Source organism: Marmota flaviventris, chromosome 13 (assembly GCF_047511675.1).
Source record: "Marmota flaviventris isolate mMarFla1 chromosome 13, mMarFla1.hap1, whole genome shotgun sequence".
Lineage (NCBI taxonomy): Eukaryota > Metazoa > Chordata > Mammalia > Rodentia > Sciuridae > Marmota > Marmota flaviventris.
In genome coordinates, this window is record NC_092510.1 from 26,517,773 (window position 1) to 26,538,259 (window position 20,487).

Sequence of the window (20,487 nt, forward strand, 5' to 3'; positions counted from 1 at the left end):
AATAGAATTAGACCTAGTTCCTTTAAATTGGACAGAACTAAACCTGATTCCTTTAAATTAGACAGAACTAGACCTGGTCCCTTTGGAACTGGCCCATAGCTATATGCACACATTCACTCTTCTACTTGTACTTTGCTAAAAACTATGTTTCTTCTGGGCACCAATTAACCGTATTGGCATTTCTCCTCTGCAAAGAAATGAGAAGTATTTAAAACAGCAGAATTGCCCTGGTTGGACATTTACTAAAATGAGCTTCAGAAAATTACCATGCTAGACAGGACCTAGAAAAAAATATGCAAGTAAGAGTGAAGCTCCTTCAATTTTCCAAGGCAAAAAATATATATATATAGAAAATGGATAAACATTTTCCTTAGCTTGATTTTACCAACCTGGCATAGATGGTTTGTTTAAGTTATGTGGTAGTTTTCTTCTCCTCACTCCCATTATGTATGTCCAGGGATTTATTAATGACTCAGTAAATTCAACCTAATTCTCTTACGCATTCTAATAATGAGTATATGCACATGTGTTGCATATATGTGTGTGTGCATTTAACATCCTGTTAAGCTACACTTACATAATGAAAAATAATGAATGGTCCTCATTAATAGCATCAATAATAACAATGAGAAGTAATTCTCATCACTGAGGTTCCCTGAGTCTGTCACACTCAAATCCCAAGAAGAGTTTAACAAAGAAACAAGGAAAAGAGAACAATTGCTATAGGCAACAATGGAGTGAGCTCTGGTATTATAACTGACAACAAAAAATGATATATGGTGAACAATTATAATTCTGTTATGATATGACCACTATCCAAATAATTACTTGAATATTGGATGCCAGTACACCAAGAAAATAGACTCTTGTGGTGAGAAAAGGAAATGTTTTTAAGAATGGACACTTAGGGCCACATATCAAGAGCCTTATGAAATAAAACAGTGCTCTACAATAAACATATTCAAGTTGCTCTTCCTAAGAGCTAACAAGACCAATTCTTTCAAGTTCCTTTTCATTAGATTTTTAAGATATCAAGTGGTTCAGATGAAATAAGGACATCAATGATCTTCAACTTTCAAGATTGCATTTTCCTAGTGTGATAGTTCAGACAAATCTCATTTTTTCTTGAATTATCAAATAATTCATGAGAATATGTTTTCCTACATTGAAGCACTAAGACTCCTTCCAATTCACCTTGTAGTAGCTCCTTCCAAACTCACCTGGCTCCTCTCTCTGACCTCCTGTGCAGTGGTTCACCCAGACTCTGATTCCAGACACACGTGGGCTTCCCCAGACCTGCCACAAGACCTTTGCTCTTGAGTCCCCCCACCAAAGGCTCTCCCCTTGAGTTTCTGCCAGGTGAGCTCACTCCCGACTGGGATCTATTCCAGTGCTATTCGAGCACAAGGCGATCTACCATCCCACCCTCAGTGCTTTGTATCCTGTTTCCTGGTTGACTTGCTTTCTTAGCCGTCACCATCAACTGAAAGACAATAAACCTTCAGTGCTGTGTTACCTTATGCTCCTCACAGTAGGACGCAAACTAAAAAGTAGGGATCTGGGTCTCTTTCGTTTTCTACTTTATCCCCAACATCAGTATGGTGTCTTACAGACAGTAATCACCTAAAAGATATGGGAATGAATGAACAAATTATACACCACAAAATGCCTATAGACCTAGCATAGGAAAGTGTACCCCAGTGGTACTCAGGATGCATTCAGAAGCCTTCAGGAACTAAGCAGGTTACGTATAAGTGAGCATAAAACAGGAGAAGATGAGGCTGGTTGATAAGAGTATGCCAGGACACTTTCAAATAGCACTAACATGAAAGCACGCACCCCCCTCACCTCTTATACACAGTTTTAAAAACATTGTACTCATCAGCACAGTGGTACATGCCAGTAATCCCAGTGACTTGGGAGACTAAGGCAGGAGGATCACAAGTATGAGGCTAATCTGGGCAATTTGGTGTGACACTGTCTTAAAATTTTTTAAAAAATAATAATAAATAAAGGTTGGGATGTAAAAAATAAATTAAAGTTCTCAGTGGTAAAGTCTGCCTGGGTTCAGTTCTCAATAGCACTGAAAAAACTAAAAGTCAGAACAGTAAGAAAGAACTATAGCAGTCTACAGAGATATAAAGCTACCCCAGGGACAAGAGCATTCATTTTAGATACATTTTATGCACAGATGAAAACAATCACAATAAAAATGTTGTAAAACTTACAGGGCTTCTCTGTGAAGTTATAATTTTAAAAATAAATACCACTCCCACTGGCCTTTCCCTAAGAAAAAGTAACTGTCCATTTAGATCTCTGAATTCCCTTTCAATTACTCAAAAATATTTTATTCAAAAATATGAGAGAATTTCTTATTCATAGATATTTCCTGAGAGAAATATGAAAGGATGTACATGTACAAGAAGAAAAGTGAAACTATACATATGGAATAAGATGTGAGAAGCAGCAGTGAATAAAGAAATTGATCAAGTTAGAAATGTGGAATTCAGGAAAAAATCAATAATATTGACCAGGTTAAGGAGCTTCTTTTTAAATAAAGTGAAATGAAACTAGGCATAAATAATATCCAAGAATGCAAGGAAGATATGGGAATGAAAAGCATTCTAAAGTCCTGGAATTTTCAAGAGAACAATGAAAATATTGACTAATTTGGGGCTTTAAGTCAAATATGTGTGAGAATTTTACCACCCAAATAAAAAAACAAATGAACTAAATTTGAAAAAAAATTTGATTAATGCAATAGAAGGGAGAATAGGACCAAAAATCACTGTAAATAGAGAACACAAAATGGTAGAAAAAATCCAAAATATTAACAGTATTTGCAAAGAAGAGCAAATAGAATTAACTACCCACTTCTAAGATGGAGGCTAAGAATTTTCTTCATCCTGCTATATTCAATTTAACTAGCAACCTTGCAAGGACAGGAGAGAGTACATGGGAACTTTCCAAAGTGGTGAAAATTTCTGTCTTCATCCAAGTGATGGTTACATGAGTAAATACATACATTCAAGGAACTTTACACTTGAGATTTGCATATTCCCCTATTGTTATGGTTTGAATATGAGATGTCTTTTGAAAAGATCATATAGCAATGTGGGAATGTTCAGATGTGAGATGATTAGATTATGAGAGCTTTAACCTCACCAGTGGATTAATCCATTTGATAGATTATTTATTTAAATGGATTACTGGATGGTAATTGTAGGCAGGTAGAGCATGACCAAAGAAAGCAGGTTACTGGGGGCATGCCCATGAGGATTATATTTTGTCTCTGGTTCCTCATGGGTGCACTTTGTCTGCTTCCCAGCTACCATGAGCTGACAGCTTTCCTCCACTGTATGCATCAGGCTCAGAGCAGTGGATCCAGGTCATCATGGATGGAAACCTCTGAAACCATGAGCCCCCAAAAAACTTTTCCTCCTCAAAGTTGTTCTTTTCTGGTATTTTGGTCACAGCAATAAAAAGCTAACATGCACACACACAAATTTTTTTAAACAAACACATCCAAATAAATATAGTGTGTGTGTGTGTGTGTGTGTGTGTGTGTGTGTGTGTGTGTTCCCTCTACTTCTCTCCACACTATTAGATAACTGTTCTTCACCAACCCTGGCAAAGGTCTCCAAGTTCGTTCTCTGTGTAAAACAGAAGATCCCTGAACTGGGAAATACCAGCACAATGGGTGACTCAGTACTATAGTCAATGTATATAGAGTATTTACCACTTGCATGTAATGCTGAGTACCCCCTGACCAGCCCTCTTTCTAGCACTAACCCCCCCCCCCAAGGAACAGCAGCAGATCCTTATTTGACAGGAGATCCATTGATGGTTCTTTAGAAACATAACCTCCCCACAGGAAAGACCTCAAGAAAATGACATCAGGGATTACATGGCAAACAACCTACCCAGACCACCACTTAAAGTTCAAAAGCTCAGAGTCAGTAAGTTCCCTGTTCCCTCCTGCTCAGAGCTCCAATGCTTAGTCCTTCACTATAAATCATAAGTGAGCTACCAAGGATTACCAGATGTCAAAGAAAAACTTTAAAATAGAAGAAAGATTTAAAATAAACAAAAGTTAAACAAAGGAAATGGAGACTTTTGCAGGGAAAATAAATTCAAAGTTTAAAAACCATCATCAGTACCTTCAAAGAGACAAGAGAACCTACTGAATCTGCAATGAAAGGCAGCTCTAACAAGAACCAAAAGAGCCTCCAGAAGAATTTGCAAAACTTTATGTATTAGGGGAACAAGAGTTAATAATCAATTAAATGAGCCTTATATTGTAATTTTTCCTTGAAAAGCATACAAATTTTACAGATTCTTAAAATTCAAGAGAAAGAGCCTTGTTTCCATTGCATACATGTGAAGTCTGGGAATGATCAGAAACACAATAGAGCAAGCATATGTCCCAATTTGTCTTTGACAGTCCTCAATATATTATCTAAACACCCTAGTGATGTGGCATCCCAGTATCCACAGTGACAATCACCACAGGGCCCATCTAGAAACATTCCCACTATTTCCTCAATAAGGATTAAAGTTCTCTTCTCTTTAATGATGTGGCAATCATAAGATCTGACTCTTTCAAAAGTGGTGCCATTTATAAATTATTAACTAAACAATGAAAATCAGGCTCTCAAATTATAACAAACCCATGACAGATTCACAAACTCAAAACATGTTGTCTCAAAACAACCAATATTAACCTCTGAAAAATAAATATCAGAGCTTGGCTTTATGCTGTACACAAGTGGAAGTCACATGAACTGAAAACTGACAGTATCCCTGTTCTCTCATTCCATACTTCCAATTATCAAGGCTAATGTCCTACAACCTCTTCTGTCCAAATGGCCTTTCTTGATTATTATGGTTTAGACCTAGAATGTCCCATTAAAGGTGTATGTATTGAAGGCTTGTTCCCAACACAGCAATGTTCAGAGGTGAGGATTTTAGGAAACAACTAGATCATGAGGGCTGTAACCTCATCAATGGATTAATCCACTTGATGGACTAATGCTGTGAAAGAACCATGGAGAAGTATTGGAAATTGTAGGTGGTATGGCCTAATTGGTCACTGGAGACATGCCTGGAAGAGTTTATCTTTTCCCTACCCACTTTCCCGTCTCTCTCTCTCTCTCTCTCTCTCTCTCTCTCTCTCTCTCTCTCTCTCTCTCTCTCTCTCTCTCTCTCTCTCTCTCTCTCTCTCTCTCTCTCTCTCTCCCCTTCCCAGTTGACCATGGACTAAAACCTCTGAAACCATGAGTTAATAAATCTTTCCTCCTTTTAAGTTATCAATGTCAGATATTTTGTCCCTGCAACAAAATACTAACATAATTGTCCAATTAAAAAAAAAAAAAAAAGGACTAGAGTTGTGGCTCTGTAGGTCAAGCTTTTGCCTACTATGTAGGAGACCCTGGGTGGACATAAATTTATTTCTTATAGTTCTGGATTCTGGAAAGTTCAAAATCAAAGTGCCTGCAAGGTGGGTTTCATTCTGAGACCTCTTCTCGCCCTCATAGGCAACTTCCAACAGTGTGGGCTTACATGAGCTAGTTGGGGGAAAGCAAGCTCTCTGGTGCCTTTCATAAGGGCACCAATCTTATTGGATCAGGACCCCACCCCCAAAATCGCACTTAACCTGAATTACTTCCTTAGAAGCCCCATCTCCAAATACAGTTGGAGGGGATTAAGGGTTCAGCACATGAACTTGGGGTGGGCTAACAAACATTCAGTCCATAACAATAGATAAAATCACATCACAGCACAGCTGAGAACCATTGCATAGCCAGACATAGTCCATGGTTCCAGGCCCCATACCAGATTTCTTTCAGTTAATCATGCATGTCTGTATGCTCTCCTGGTGTTTTTTCTAGCCATGTGACAAGAATCACTCATTTTATAATCAAACTGTTTTTAGCTAGGTTTCTGTTGGTCACAACTAAAAGAGTCCGACTGGTTTAAAAACCCTTAGCAACACTTTCAGTATAAAAGATGAAAATACTGCCAAGCATGGCAGCCCATGCCTGTCACCCTAGCAACATGGGAGGCTGAGGCAGAAGGATCACAAGTTCAAGACCAGCCTGAGAAACTTATTGAGACCCTGCCTGAAAATAAAAAATTTTTAAAAGTGCTAGAGATGTACCTTAGGTAGAGCACCCCTAGGTTAAATCTCCAATCCTGGGGGGAAAAAATAATGGAAATACTAAAATTCTCTACTTTCTCCTTCTTCTTCCAAAGCAACAGCTAAAGATGTTTGAGTTTATGAGTCAAAAGTACCTGTTTTAGTCAGCTTTCTTGCTGTTTTACTGCTGTGACTAAAGAATCTGACCAGAACAATTTTCGGGGAGGAAAAGTTTATTAGAGGGCTCACAGTCTCAGAAGTCTCAGTCCATAAGTAGCTGACTCCATTCCTTGGGGCTCGAGGTAAGGCAGGACATCATGGTGGAAGAGTGGAACAAAGGGAAGCAGCTCACATAATGATCAGAAAGCAGAAAGAGATGCCAATCTCCAGATACAATATATATACCCCAAAGCTATGCCCCCTGATTCCCATCTCCTCCAGCCACACCCTAGCAGCCTTCAATTACCACTCAGTTAATCCCTATCAGGGGATTAATTCACTGGTTGGGTTAAGACTCTCACAATCCAATCATTTCTTCTCTGAACCTTCTTGCATTGTCTCACACGTGAGCTTTTGGAGGACACCTCACATCCAAACCATAACAGTAAGTTCAAATCACGGACATACTTCTTACCATATGATGTTGGTAAGTTACTCAACAGCGCTGATCTTTGCCTTCTTCACCAGAATCAAAGCACTTACCTCTCCATTTTAATTATTAATTAAAATAATAAAATTGAGTAGGGTGTGAAAAGAAAAAAAAAAAGAATATGTGTGAAGTGCCCCCCACCCACCTCCCCTGTGACCAGCACATAGATAACACTCAAGACAGGCTAGTTTCTAACCAATATGCACATTCCACTAGAACTGATGCTGGGAAGCTACAGCAGTTCCTTTTGCCTTGATTTCCTCACAGTCACCCTGTGGGAAATTACAGGCCTCCAAATGTCTCCAGGGTTCACGAGAGGAGGCCTGGCCGGCCTTGGAACAATCGCCTTTTTCTTGCTCCTCCTGGAGGCGCGCACTGGAGCTCCACCCAGAACCTTTCACCCCGCCTCTGTAAGCCAAATCTAAATTCAATTACTGTGAAATTAACTAAGCATTAAACAAAAAATCCCAACCTGGTAGTCGTCACTGCTAATTAACTGGTTCCCACTCACTGCTGCTGCCGTTCAGCGGGTCGGCTGACAAGGAGAGCTGTCAAGAACTTGCCCGCGGGGTGGGCTTGAGCTGCCGTGACTTGATTTGAATTGACAAGACACAGCAAGCTAATATCAAAGCCCTCTTTAGGGGACCACGTGACACTGGAGGCAACTCACAGAATGAGCTAGGCAGGAGACTCGCAGACAGGCCTAGACACAAGACAGCGACAGGTTGGAACAAGGCGTGGGGTCAATGTCAAAAAGAAGAATGATGGTCCTGAAAATCTAGGCTGCAGAAGTATTAGGTTGTGAATGATTGCTATTCATCATTTACCCTTGATAAATTTGTAATTTTTACCTAATAGCAGGAACTCATTGATTGGATGGACAGACAGACTTCATAAAATAGGAGGGAAAAATCTTTCCATACCAATCTTTCATTTTTTAAAAGAGCTTTCTGAAATTCTATGCCCTCTCTGTTCTCTGTCCAGAAACCAACTTGTATAAAGCCTATTGACAAGGGTATTTCTTGCCAAACCTGAAACTCTCAACCCAGGCTCCCCCTTTCCATACCATACAAAGTGGAAGGCCATATTTTGTTACTTATTTGAAGAGACGTGTGTGAATCTGCCTCTGCTCACCAGGTGTAACAGGGCCCTGGACGCATCTGCCTAATTTACTAAGTACGGTGGCCACCAGTGCTTGTCACAGGGGACACAAGCCAACAAGAAGAGGTGCAGTTCGGGCAAAGTACGATGGAGGGGTTTTGCTCATTCGAACAACAAGGCAACTCCATTAATCACATAGGAGCATCCTGTCTAGATAACTATCTTAAACTACACCCATGGGATTCTTTCAATTTGAGCTTCCCAGAGACAGATCAAAAGATTTGTTAAGAAGAATTAAACTAAAACTAAAGAGGGAATGTTAACAGTTTGTTAAACAGTTAAGAAACTACAGAGGCAGTATACAACTGCAGTATAGAGAAAAGCACAACAAGGATTTTGTACTAAATAGCAAACCTTCAACAAAATGGTTGCCACAAAAGCCCTCTTTCTGGCACTGTGCAATGGTAATGAAAAAGATTCTAGAATTATTGGAGGCACACATTGGCCCAAGGTACAAATTTCTCTTTTTCTTCAGAATCTTATTCCCGCCCCCATCCCCTACTCAAAATAAAAAGCAAATAATAACCACCCAATAGTATTGTTCCATGGAACATGCTTAGGGCTATGGATTGTGACTCCTCTGCTTTCTCATGTCCTCTTCTGTGGGAAGGATACACGCTGAATAAAAACTTTCTGGCCAGGATGGTAATGGTACAAAGTCACCATCACAGAGATCAAGAAGTAGGTGCGTTTTGCCCTTACTATTTCCCTCTTCCTGTTCTCCTCCCCCCTCCCCTGCCCAGCCAAAGGTCAAACATCTCACTAATTGCTAATGATTAAATGTATTATGCTAACAGGTGGTAACACCAGTGACATTTCTGTAATTAGTTTGCAAGTCTGAAGTGATATTCAGTGATAGCCAAGGAGGCTACAGAAGTACATCAAGGGCTGCATTTGAAGGTTGAAGTCAGCCTAGTTTTCTAAAATTAGCTGAAGCAGCAGCCAGGAAATATCTGATAATAGGGGCTCCAAGTATGGGAACTCCTTTTGACTTTAGAAATGAGGGGTTAGGCTCCCATGCTCAGAGTTGCCCTAATAACCAACTCCCTAGTATTTCACAAGTCCATGCCAGTCTCTCAATGGATGCCCTTATGGTGAGCATCTGTTACGGTTTGGATCTAAAAATGTCCCCCAGAGAGTTCATGTATTAGGCAATGCTGCAATGTTCAGAGGGGGAAAGATTGGATCATGAGAGCTGTAACCTCATCAGTGGTTTGATTCATTTGATGGATTTATAATTTGAATGAGCTACTGGGTAGTAACTGTAAGCAGATGGGGCATGGCTAGAGGAAGTAGGTCACTGGGGGCATGAACTTGGACTATTATCTGTCACTGTCACTGCCTCCTAACCTTGCTCTCTGCTTCCCAACTACCATGAACAGAGCCTCTTTCCTCTACCACACCCTTCCAACATGATGTTCTGCCTCATCTCAGGCCCAGTCAGTCAAAAAATGAATTGAAACTTTGAAACCCTGAGCCCAAAATAAACTTCGCCTCCTCTAAGTTGTTCTTCTCAGGTACTCTAATTTGGTCACAGACACACACACACACACACACACACACACACACACACACACACAAAATGAATATAGCATTCTCTGAAGGAAAGAATATGAATGGCCCCCAACTTCCACCCCTGAGTCTCTGCCTTCCTAAAATTGGGCAGTGTCCCAGTCTGTAGAAAGCCTATTCAACAAAAATGCTATGAATCTTCTCAAATCAGGGTCCTGCTGCTTTAGAAATTGATTCATAGTCCCAGATGTGCTTCTTTTGACCCACAATATTTTTAAAATGAATGCCAGTGTGTACACCACAAGAGATTTCACCCACATCTCCAACGTTCAACTATGTGCCCAACATCTCTTGAAGACATCCTAACACTATCACACTAGGGATCAGTGTTTCAAAATATGAATGTGGCCATGGGGAGAGAAAAGTATTCAGTCTACAGTGCTGGGTACTTAGGAAAATCTAATGACATTTATGTATGAGAACCACACATTTGAGTGCCTTCTATATATAAAATAAATAGATGCTGAATAAATCTTTGATCCTTTCTTCTTCTTAGGAAATGGGCCTGGATCTTTAATATTCTAGGATAGTTTATGTTGTTTGTCTTCCCCCAGCTTTGTTTCTTTATTCACCAAGGAGAATGATTATGTATGAGCTAAATTCTAAAAACAGTGTCCAATTTCACACATTTTCCTCCCGTTTGTTCTTATTCCTTGACCCTGAGTTCCTTCCTCTCCCTCCCCTCTTTTTTTTCTTTTTACTTTATGGCTTTCATGTTAGACACTGTTCCTATTGCTGACTTGAATTAAGCTTGGCCTAAAGCTGCCTCTACACATATTTTATGTTTGGACTAAATGTTTCTCCATACATCATCAACTTTAAGGTGATAAATAAATAGACCATAATCTACTATTGTAACCTGTAGCCAAGTCTCAGCAAGTCACAGCAACCAAACTTCAGTCAACCACAGGCAGCCCGCTGTTTAGCCTGTGCTAACCAGTAGCACCATCTCCACACCTTACCTCTACTTTCTATCACTTTCTTTTCTCCTGCTATCCATGCAAACTAGAAGTATGATGAAGCAGAGCATTCTGAACCCATTTTTTATCCAGACTGATGCCCAATTCTAATCCCAAATAAAGCTAACTTAAATCTGCAAAACTGAATTTGTTGTAATTCTCTCTTTTTAATGTTGTGCCGACTAGGGGTTCAAGCAGTACATGTAAATATGTGAAGTCACTGAGCTGAGACAGCAGCAAGAGGTCAGGACTACAGTCAACAGCAGCAGGTCACAGCTAAAGTTATTTGCATATGATTTTTAAAAAGAAAGAGAAAAGGCTATTCTGAACAAGTTAAGTCTGTTGCTTGTATTAGAGCAGCTGGCAACCCATTTGTGAAGAGTATTTTGACCATTCCAATGTAAAAATCTGGCTTTCAATCCAGAGTCTGGTCCAGTCAATTTCCAAGCTTTTGAATTCTGATCATTAAAGCTCAGTTAGCACAAATCCCACCATATGTACCTGTGATTCACTTATAAATTAAATTCATCTACCCATACACTAACCAATTTTGAACATCCTAAAAACAAATACAAAGAAGTCAAATTGCTCAAGCATTCTGATGTACCATTTCAAGAGGAAAAGTCACATTCCCCCAACTGCAAGTGACATCCTCCTTGCCCAAGGTCACACTTCATCCAGGAGGGGCCTGCAATATGACACTGATCCCTTATAGGAGCAAAAAGGGTTAGCATCCTCTCGTCAACTCAGGAGGTTCTGAAAAGCTTTCCCACCCTCAGAGCTCCCTGTGAGCCAGTGGAGGTATCTGTTGTGACAGTGCCACAGCCCAACATCTCCTTCTCCTCCCCCAGTCCTTCTTCCTCCATCATTCACTCCAGTTTATACAGCTGTTGATCCTGAGAGAACTCCATAATACATTCCTTGCTTATAAGTCTATCACTAGAATTAAATAGAAAAATTAGGAGTTCTGAAATTTTCTTCTTCCCCCACAGGCACTGTCTTATGTACTCTTTGGGTCACTCTCCTCACACTTTGGAGAGCAATGGTCTAAACCAGCCCAGCGCTGCCCAATAGAGTGTTAAAGAATGATGTAAATGTCTAAAGTGATAGCCACTAGCCACTCCTGACTGTTGGGCATGTGAATGTGATTCAGGAAGCAGACTTTTTAAATTACTTCATTTTAATTAAATTTAAATAGCCACATGTAACTGGCAACAACCTGCACAGGTATAGAAGCTATTTATATCCCAGGTGGGCACAATGAAAGGGTCCAGATTTGTTATTAATCATCCTTTTTTTTTCATTTTGAGAAAGTAAATGTGCAGCAACAAATAAAATATATATGCAGGGATTCATTTAATTTAATCACCACAAGTTGTGGGGGAAAAAACCCTCCCTCCTCATGTTGTATGAAATATTCAGTAGCATCCCCAGACTGCTCCTTTGAGCTGCAGACATTTGACTGTCTTTGTGAGTTAGCCAGGGCAGGTGCTCAAGGGGCAAAGACAAGGCCTGCCATCTGCTTTGGTTTGATCAGTTCGGTTCTGATATAAGTGAACATCCCCCCAATCAGAGAGCAAGTTTTTCTCCCCACAAATGCTGGGCTTTGATTTAAGAGACATGACCAAGAATCTGCTGCTCCCACCCTGCAGCTGTGCTTCTGCTACACCCCAGCAATTTATTCATCAGAAACAGCCTAATAATTCAGGTGGTTCCTGGAAGCACATTTAGGAGGAGGGGGAGACCTCAGTACCTTTGGAATCCAAATCCAGTCATCTCATGATTATAAAACACTAAATGCAAGGTGTACCCAGAAAAAAACTAGTTCCATTTCTGTAGGAACACTTCCTATCCCTATCTCTACACCCTCTCTCACCTGTTTGAAATAATTTCCCAGGATGTGATTATCAAAAGCAAATAGGAGATAGGTTTAGACCTAGGAAATGACAGATACCACTGTGCCCTGGGAGCTGGTAGAGTGGTTTGAGGTGTAAATGCATTATGTACTCCTCTGGAGAAAGGTTAAAGTTTGGACTTGAATCACATGTGAAAATGAGGTTGGTGACATGGTTGTTGCCCCTTGTGGACATTTATCCACAGTGTAGAAGCCTGGCCCAGCTGGTGGCCTCAGCTCATCAAAGCAGCAAGACAAGAGAACAAGGAGGGTGTAAGCCCAGAGTGCTTTAGAAGTGGAAAACTGGTTCACTTTCTCTTAAAATGGCAATTAAGTTATGCATGAGTAAAAATTCCTCTTCCAGGGAGCAAACTACAAGCTTTGCCATTCTCTTTTTCCCAATGGCCTTGGCCTCTGTTGTGTCTGTGCCTCTGTGCATGATAATCCCCTAATCTGTAATGCTGTCCCTGGGCAATTCCAGGAGGCTTGAGGAAGCTCATTTAGGGATGCAATTGTTAAGGCAATGCTTGCTGGATCCAGTCCCTTAACTGGAGGCTCAGTCCACCTTAGTGTGAATCAGCATCCAGTGCAAACCTTCACAATAACACTTCTTCTTGTGTCATCTCCTTGAGCTAGAATCATCTATTGCCTTTTCTGCACATAATTATGTATTCCTATGTATAGTTTTCATGTGGCTGTCCACAAACACTCCATTTGTCCCTTCAGGATTGGACCTTCGACACTCCCTGAAGTATTTAGGCTTTCTTCAGCTAATAGTATGTGAGCAAGAATGACAATTGTCACTTCTGAACAGAGAAACTTTTAAAATCAGTGTGCAATCACCATGGTCCTTCCCCAGTCAAGAGATAACATGAGGATCTCACACAATGGGGCCTCTAAAAGCTTGGGTCCCTGAACACTTGAGGAGTAGAGGCCCCCTGCTGAATTTACTGGAATAAAAATATGAACATGAAATAAGTTTTTGTTGTGTTAAGCCATTGAGAGTTGGGAGAGTTGTTTTCACTGCTCTGTGAGGTATTCTAGTTGACTATCACAAAATGTTAGCTCCTCAGTGAAGAGAATGTGAACTTCTTTAAAACCAGAGTTGCATAAATGTCTTGTGTATCTTCAGGATCTAACACATAGTACATGATTGTTGAATTAATGCATAAGTGTGCCTGGACATTTTTTCTTAAAAGCAGCCTAATGATAATTCATTCAGATGTTGTCTTCAAAAAGTGGTGATATAATCATAACATTGATCACTGCAGATAGTTAAGATAGGAAATGACCATTGCAGAATAAATAGAAGCAACATCATTAAATGTTACATATTGCATAAGCCATGGTATACTATAATGTTTATGAAAACAGCCAGTCATTTGCTTAGAATGCTGACATGCATTGAATACAAATAAGAGCAAACCAAAAAAAAAAAAATAGTTTAATAATGTCCTGGATCACATCCATTATTTTTGTAATTGCATCTCTATCTAACTGACACTAGGGGGAATTAGCTTCAGATTCACAAACCAAGGAGAAAGATCAGTAATTAGGGGAAGAACTAATTCCCCATAGGTTTTAAATTTGGAACCTACTCAATTACTTTCCCCTTGAAAAACTATATCCATTATTTGAAAGCAGTTTTCAAGCTTCTGAGTCATCCTATTTATAATACTTTATCTTCAATTACTTTTCTCATTGTATCTTTCATGGAATACATTTCCAATTTCCTGCTTAATGCCCTGTCTACACCCATGGGTATCCAAAGCTAGTTATTTTAGTTTGGGAACATATGTAAAGTAATAATGCAATATTAAATCCCCCAAATATTCAAGGTACAAATATTTGTTCCTCATTACTCCTTGCATTACCCATTAATTTGGAAATAGATCCTTTGCTGAATGGATAGAAAAAGAATCTGTCATAAATTTAGAAAGGGATGTCCTTTTCCAGAATATCTCCATGAATAGAAGTCATTAATGATGTTAGCCTTTAGTACAGTTTCAATTTACATGTCATCAAGGAAGATGAATCATTGTGAATTGTAATTAAAAGGTCATTATTCAAGCCAGTGTGAAGGTAAGCTAATTGCTGTAATAGACCTACACATGGGATTTTCAAAACAATAGAAATTTACTTCTTGCTCACGTGCTTGACCAGTGCTTAGGCATGTTCAGAATGCGGTGAGCTCTCCTCCATTTGGTCATTCCAGGATTCCTTTCATCGTCTCATTGGCCTTTGTCCTGATCCACATCTAGCCATTTGGGAGGAAAAGGAGGCAGAAGATTTTATGGGAAGGTCCTGAAGATAATGCACATTCCTTCCACTCACATAGTTGTTGATTCGCTCTGATGGTCATATCTGATGCAAGAGAGGCTGTCTAGGAAAAAGGAAGCAGTTGGGGGGGATGTTCAGCAATCTCTGCCACAACACAGCTTTAGGTTTGTGTGTAAAAATAATAATATTTTAGAAAAGAGATGAAAAAGATGTGAATGAATTGGACTTGGTTGTTCACGTAATTGGTATATTGTACTAACAACATCAGTCCTACACGATGATATCAGGTCTGACCTAGTTGATCAAAATCATCACGAGGAGGTGGAGAACACAATTCAATTCTTATGGACAGTTTGATGTTCGTGGCTCTCCACATGTGGTCTGCAGACATCTAGAGACCATGTCAGGGGGGCTAAGAGGTCAAAAACATATTTATAGTAATTCTGTTATTTTCCTTGTTCATAATGTTGACATTTATACTGATGATGCAAGATCAATGGTGATAAAACTTGTTAACATTTTAATACAAATCAAGGCATAGGATCACACTTCAAAAAGGGGAGGTGAGTGAAGGTAGAGAGGGTTTGTTTATGTAAGAATCCTTGATGAAGCAATAAAAATTATTTTTATTAAACATTGACTGTGTATTACGTATCTTTTTAATGTTCTATGTAACAAAATGAGAAATATAAAGTACTTTTGCTGCATGTCCAATGTGACAGTTGTTACATAGAGCACAGGTGCAATGATTTGAATTGCAGTCTGCACTAGAAACTTTTGCCATGAAACAACATTTTTAACTTGAAAGGATGGCTTATAGTCATACCACGGTTCTGACTGGAATACCAGCAGATATCTTACCAAAAATGAGCTAAGTGAGCATATCACTCCCAGTAAAACAAATGACAGTATTTATTGCCTGTGGTAAAATATGAGTTTTTAAGGTGAAAATCCACATTTTGGAAAATTTGGATATTCTACCACTAGCTTTATAACTTCCCAATATTTAAAGAATTATGCTAAAAATCAGTGATAGTAATGACTTTTTGGTTTTGTACCATTAACTATATCAATATCTGAAAGATCCACATAATTCAGTAAAACAGTATTTTCCAAATGAACAATGCAAAATACTTAAAATCATGCTTAGGAAAAATATCCATTCAAAATGAAAGATAGATTAATGAATTTTAATGTAACAGAATGAGAAAAGTTCACTAATATGATTTCAGGTTCCATAAATAAGTAACTTTAAAGAAACTCATTTCTCAAGTTCTAGTATAATTTCCAAAAATAATGCCCACAATTATCTGAGAAATCATTAAAATATTTCTCCCTACCTATATATCTACATGATGCCTACATTGACTGCCTACTTCATATATTTTAACAAGAACAATATGGAACACCAGATTAAACACAAAAGCAGACATGAAAATTCAGCTATCTTCTATTAAGATACATCCTCTTTCAAGTTAAAAATGTTGTTTCATGGCAAAAGTTTCTAGTGTAGTTTCCAATTCAAGTTATTGCATGTGTGATCTATGAGACAACTGTCATACTTGGACATGCGTCAAAAGTACTTTATATTTCTCATTTAGTTATATAGAACATTAAAAAATATTTAATCCACCATAAATATTTAATAAAAATAATTTTTATTGCTTCATCATGCAATCACTTTTATTTTGAGAAAATAGTTATATTTTATAAGTATTTATGCTTTAGCATAAAATAAATATATTATTTGAAATGAACTTAATTTTCCTAATTTTTCATTTTAATTTTTAATATGGTTATTATCAAAAACCCAAGTCCTTAGGGATTCTAGTTTGACACTCTAATTTTATTTATTAAAAAACTTTGATATATATAGGTTTATTAATTCAACCAATATTTTAAGCACAAATAGTGATTGCCATTAAATGACTCACCCAAGTATCAATTTTTATAGACAGTTGTACCAACACAGAAGTTATATAAATACCTGAGACCTATCACCTCAGAACTGAGAAGGCTATCTAGGGTTAGGCACAGAATATTAGACAAATCTAAAAACACTTTTCTGATATGGCTCAGTAGTTCATGAGTCAGAACTCATGACCCCATCCATAGAATGGAGGCACCTACCTTACAGAGCTGACGTAAGGATTAAATGTAGTATTTGTGAAACTCTGAAGTGAGATAGAAATTAAATCATGTTACTATCATCCTTCTTTTTAAAAAAATCAGCCAGTGGATAATGATAGAGTCAGAGGGACATATGCACCACAGTGCTTTCTGTTCCTGCTAACACGTCCCAAACCTCTACATTGTGAAACATATCCCAGGCTTTCAGGTCAGAGATTGTGGACCATTTACCTTAGTTCAAATCAAGATTGGCCTAAGAACAGACCAGAACACTTTTCTTCAACTTGACCATTGAACCATGGACTGACATACTCAGTCACAAACCTCCTCAGGTAAGGGGGAGTGTAGGCAAACATGGTTCTTCCTGTCTCGGATATGAACTTCTGGCAGGAAAAAATTGGCAATGAGCAAAGAAATAGCATAAAGCAGAATTAATTGTACAAATATGGGCAAGTCTGATGTGATGGAAGCACATTTTAAAAGCACCCAACCAGTTTTGTGGAAAGACTAAGTTGTTGTAGAAGACTGTCCTGGAATAAAAGGTATTTCAGAGCCAAGATCTGAAGAATTTGAATGTATCAGCCAGTAGTTTAGTCAGAGGACACAGCTAGTTATCTTCTCTCCCTTCAATTAGGACCTAAAGTTCTCCCATCATCCTCTATTTAATGCTGACTTTCCTCAAGGCTTGAGCCTATGTCATACTCCATACTCTCTCAAAGCAATTGCATCAAAATCCCTGACCTGATTATGACTTTTGGAAGTTGTCTCAAAAACTTGTGCCCCCAGCCTCAACTTCCCCTTTGCTGTCCAAAACGGTGAGTCTTCTCCCCTTGCACAGCTCAGAAGCTCCTCAGACTCTGTCCAACACCAATCTCTCCATCCAATCTGTCTTCCTTCTGCAATGTCCTCTTCAGTGACCGTCTCCACCAGCCATCCAGTTACCTAGTTAGAAACCTCGGAGTTTTCTTTGACAAGGCCTTCTTTCTCCCAACTCCAGTCTAAACCATCAGCATGCCCTATATCAACTCTACCTTCAAAATCTCTCTCAAATCAACCTACCACTTTCTATATCTTCCACAATCACCCTAATTCAAATCAGACCATCAATTGACTGGATTATTGCAAAAGCTCTGTCCCCCACCTGCAGAATACTTTCCTTTGGGGTCTTCTTTTGCCAATTCCAGCCACAGACAAAATAATCTTCAAAATATTTAATCCTGCTTCCCTTGCTTAAAATGAGCTAGTGACTCTCAACTTTCTTAAACACAGAGACAAACCTTCCTTATCATAGCCAACAAGGTTCTGGCATGATCTGACTCAACCCTGCCTATTCACTCTGGACACACTAACTTCCTTTCAGTTCATCATTATTATCAGGTCCCCTCATTAAACAGGGCTTTGCAAATCTTGTTCTGTATGTATGTTGAGAATACCTTTCCTTCTTCTTTCTTCTTCATCTAGTTAATGCCTATTCGTCCTTATCACTTGGGCAGGTGTTATGGTTTAGATATGAGGTATCCCCAAAAGCTTTTGTGTTACTGCAGGTGAAATAATTAGACTGATAGCTGTAACCTCATCAATCCATTCTAGTTTGAATGGACTAGATGGATAGTCATCATAGGCAACTGGGGAACAGCTGGAGGAGCTGGGTCACCGGGGGCATTCCCTGGAAGGGTCCATCATCCCTACTACCCCTTTCCCTCTGCTTTCTGGCCTCCATAAATGAAGTAGCACTCCTCTACCATGCCCTTCTGCCATGATGTTCAGCCTCACCGTGTACCCAAGATAATGAAGTGGGCTGACCACAGACCAAACCTCTGAAATCACGAGTTAAAATAATTGTTTCTTCCTCTATAGTCCTTGTCAGGTATTTGGGTCACAGCGATGAGAAGTTGACTAATACAGCTGCTAGCTACATCTGGGCATCTGACAGCCTGTGGCTATTTTCTTTTCTTGGCTGAAAGTTGGAGAAAGTGAGGCCACCTAGCACAGAGTGACCCTGGGCTCCAGACCTACTGCACCCACAAGGCTATACTGACCTAAAAAAAAATGGATTTCTGGAAGGTTTGAGATGCTCAGAATGCATTGATTTGGGGTTGTGGATAATAATGAACTACTATTTCCATTGCTGCTGATGTTGTTTTTCACAGGCCAGTTGATTATCATAGATGCACCACCTGTTATTTTCCCCACTATGGAAGAGTTCAATCATTCATACTGTGCCTGCGGTGCGATAGCAACCACAGCCTTCCTAATGATTAGTGGACAAGTCAAGGATGGCAGTTACAGTGAACTCTGTTCTGGATCAAACAGTACTCACATTTGGCTATTCATAGGTTTCATGTTCTCCTTTTGATCTCTGATGGCATCTATGTGGATTCTTTTTGGAGGTTATGTTGCTAAAGAAAGATCAATGGTATATCCTGGAATTGCTGTGTTTATCCAGAATCCTTTTATCTTTTTTGGAGGACTGGTTCTTAAGTTGGGTCACACAAAAGACTTATGGCAGTGAAGGCACCAGATTCCCTGCAGCACACAGCTCTGCATGGGTTTTTTACTGTCCGGTCCCAATATTTTGTAATGCCATTACCTAAACTTATTTCTGAGTGTAGTCTCAGTTTCAAATTGTATAATGCTAAGATCATGAAAACGCCCTATGTAAAGAGCAATATCAACAAAATCTACTGCAAGAACTAACTAATATAATGCTAAAGAAAACTGTTTCACATGAACATCTTCTGTCAGGTTTTATCATAGTCTGATCTATCATAGTAAAAGTCAAAGTAAATTACAAAAGAAATTACGGATTTATGAATATGAGAATTTGTTTGATTTGAGGTCCAAAACTGCAATGAAATTGCTCTGAAGACTTAATGTGTTTATTTAACTTTATAGCTTTTTCAAATCTTTAAAAAAATATATAAACATTTTCTTGCTTTTAAAAACTAGAAAAAGAAAGAAAAAAGGTGACTAATACACCAGGTATAATTTTTTTTTACATAGTTTACAAGGTCATGCACTCTTGTAGCACCTTATTTCTTCTTATCCTTGTTATGCTATCATTTATTTGGTTATTTAATGGTTATTTGATTAATGGCCATCTTTCCCCATAAAAATCAGGATTGTTTCGGCGGGGTCCGGGGGTTGTTCTTTATATCGACCTGATTTTTAACACAGAACCTGGCTCAGTGGATACATTTTTTTTAAATTAATTAACACAACAGAGTCAAAAGCTCAACAAAGAAAGGATGTGTTGCATGTATGAAAGATTGGAAGGAGTCCAGCTGAGCTAGAAAGCATATGAAGGTGGAAGGAGAGGGGTAAGAGTGACTGCTGGAGAGACTGATGTATCAGGTCAAACAGCCACAGGAAGGGTGAGATGCAAAAGCCTTGACTGGTTTTGACATTGGAGTGACATGATCAGATCCTCCTCACTTTGGCTTGTGTTCTGAGACTACTTGGATAAAGAAAACTCTAGGGGCAAGAAAAGATTTCAGCTATTCAGGAATCTGGGAAATGGGGACACACTGGGACATAGAGACTGGCTATAGTAGCTACAGAAATGGAGGGAAAAAAAAAAAACTCTTCTTAGATATGAAGAGCAGAAAATAAGAAGGACCCATCCAAAGACTATGACTTCTTCCAATCATCTATCCATTTCAAAAACTTGGATTATCTCTCTTCTGGCCCCAGAGACTTAAAT

At 39.0% G+C, this 20,487-nt stretch overlaps 1 pseudogene; it reads left to right on the forward strand.

The window, feature by feature from the left end:
* LOC114105020 (transmembrane protein 50A pseudogene) overlaps positions 1-19,296 on the forward strand; it is a 31,601-nt pseudogene extending 12,305 nt beyond the window's left edge.
* The last annotated feature ends 1,191 nt before the right edge of the window (positions 19,297-20,487 follow it).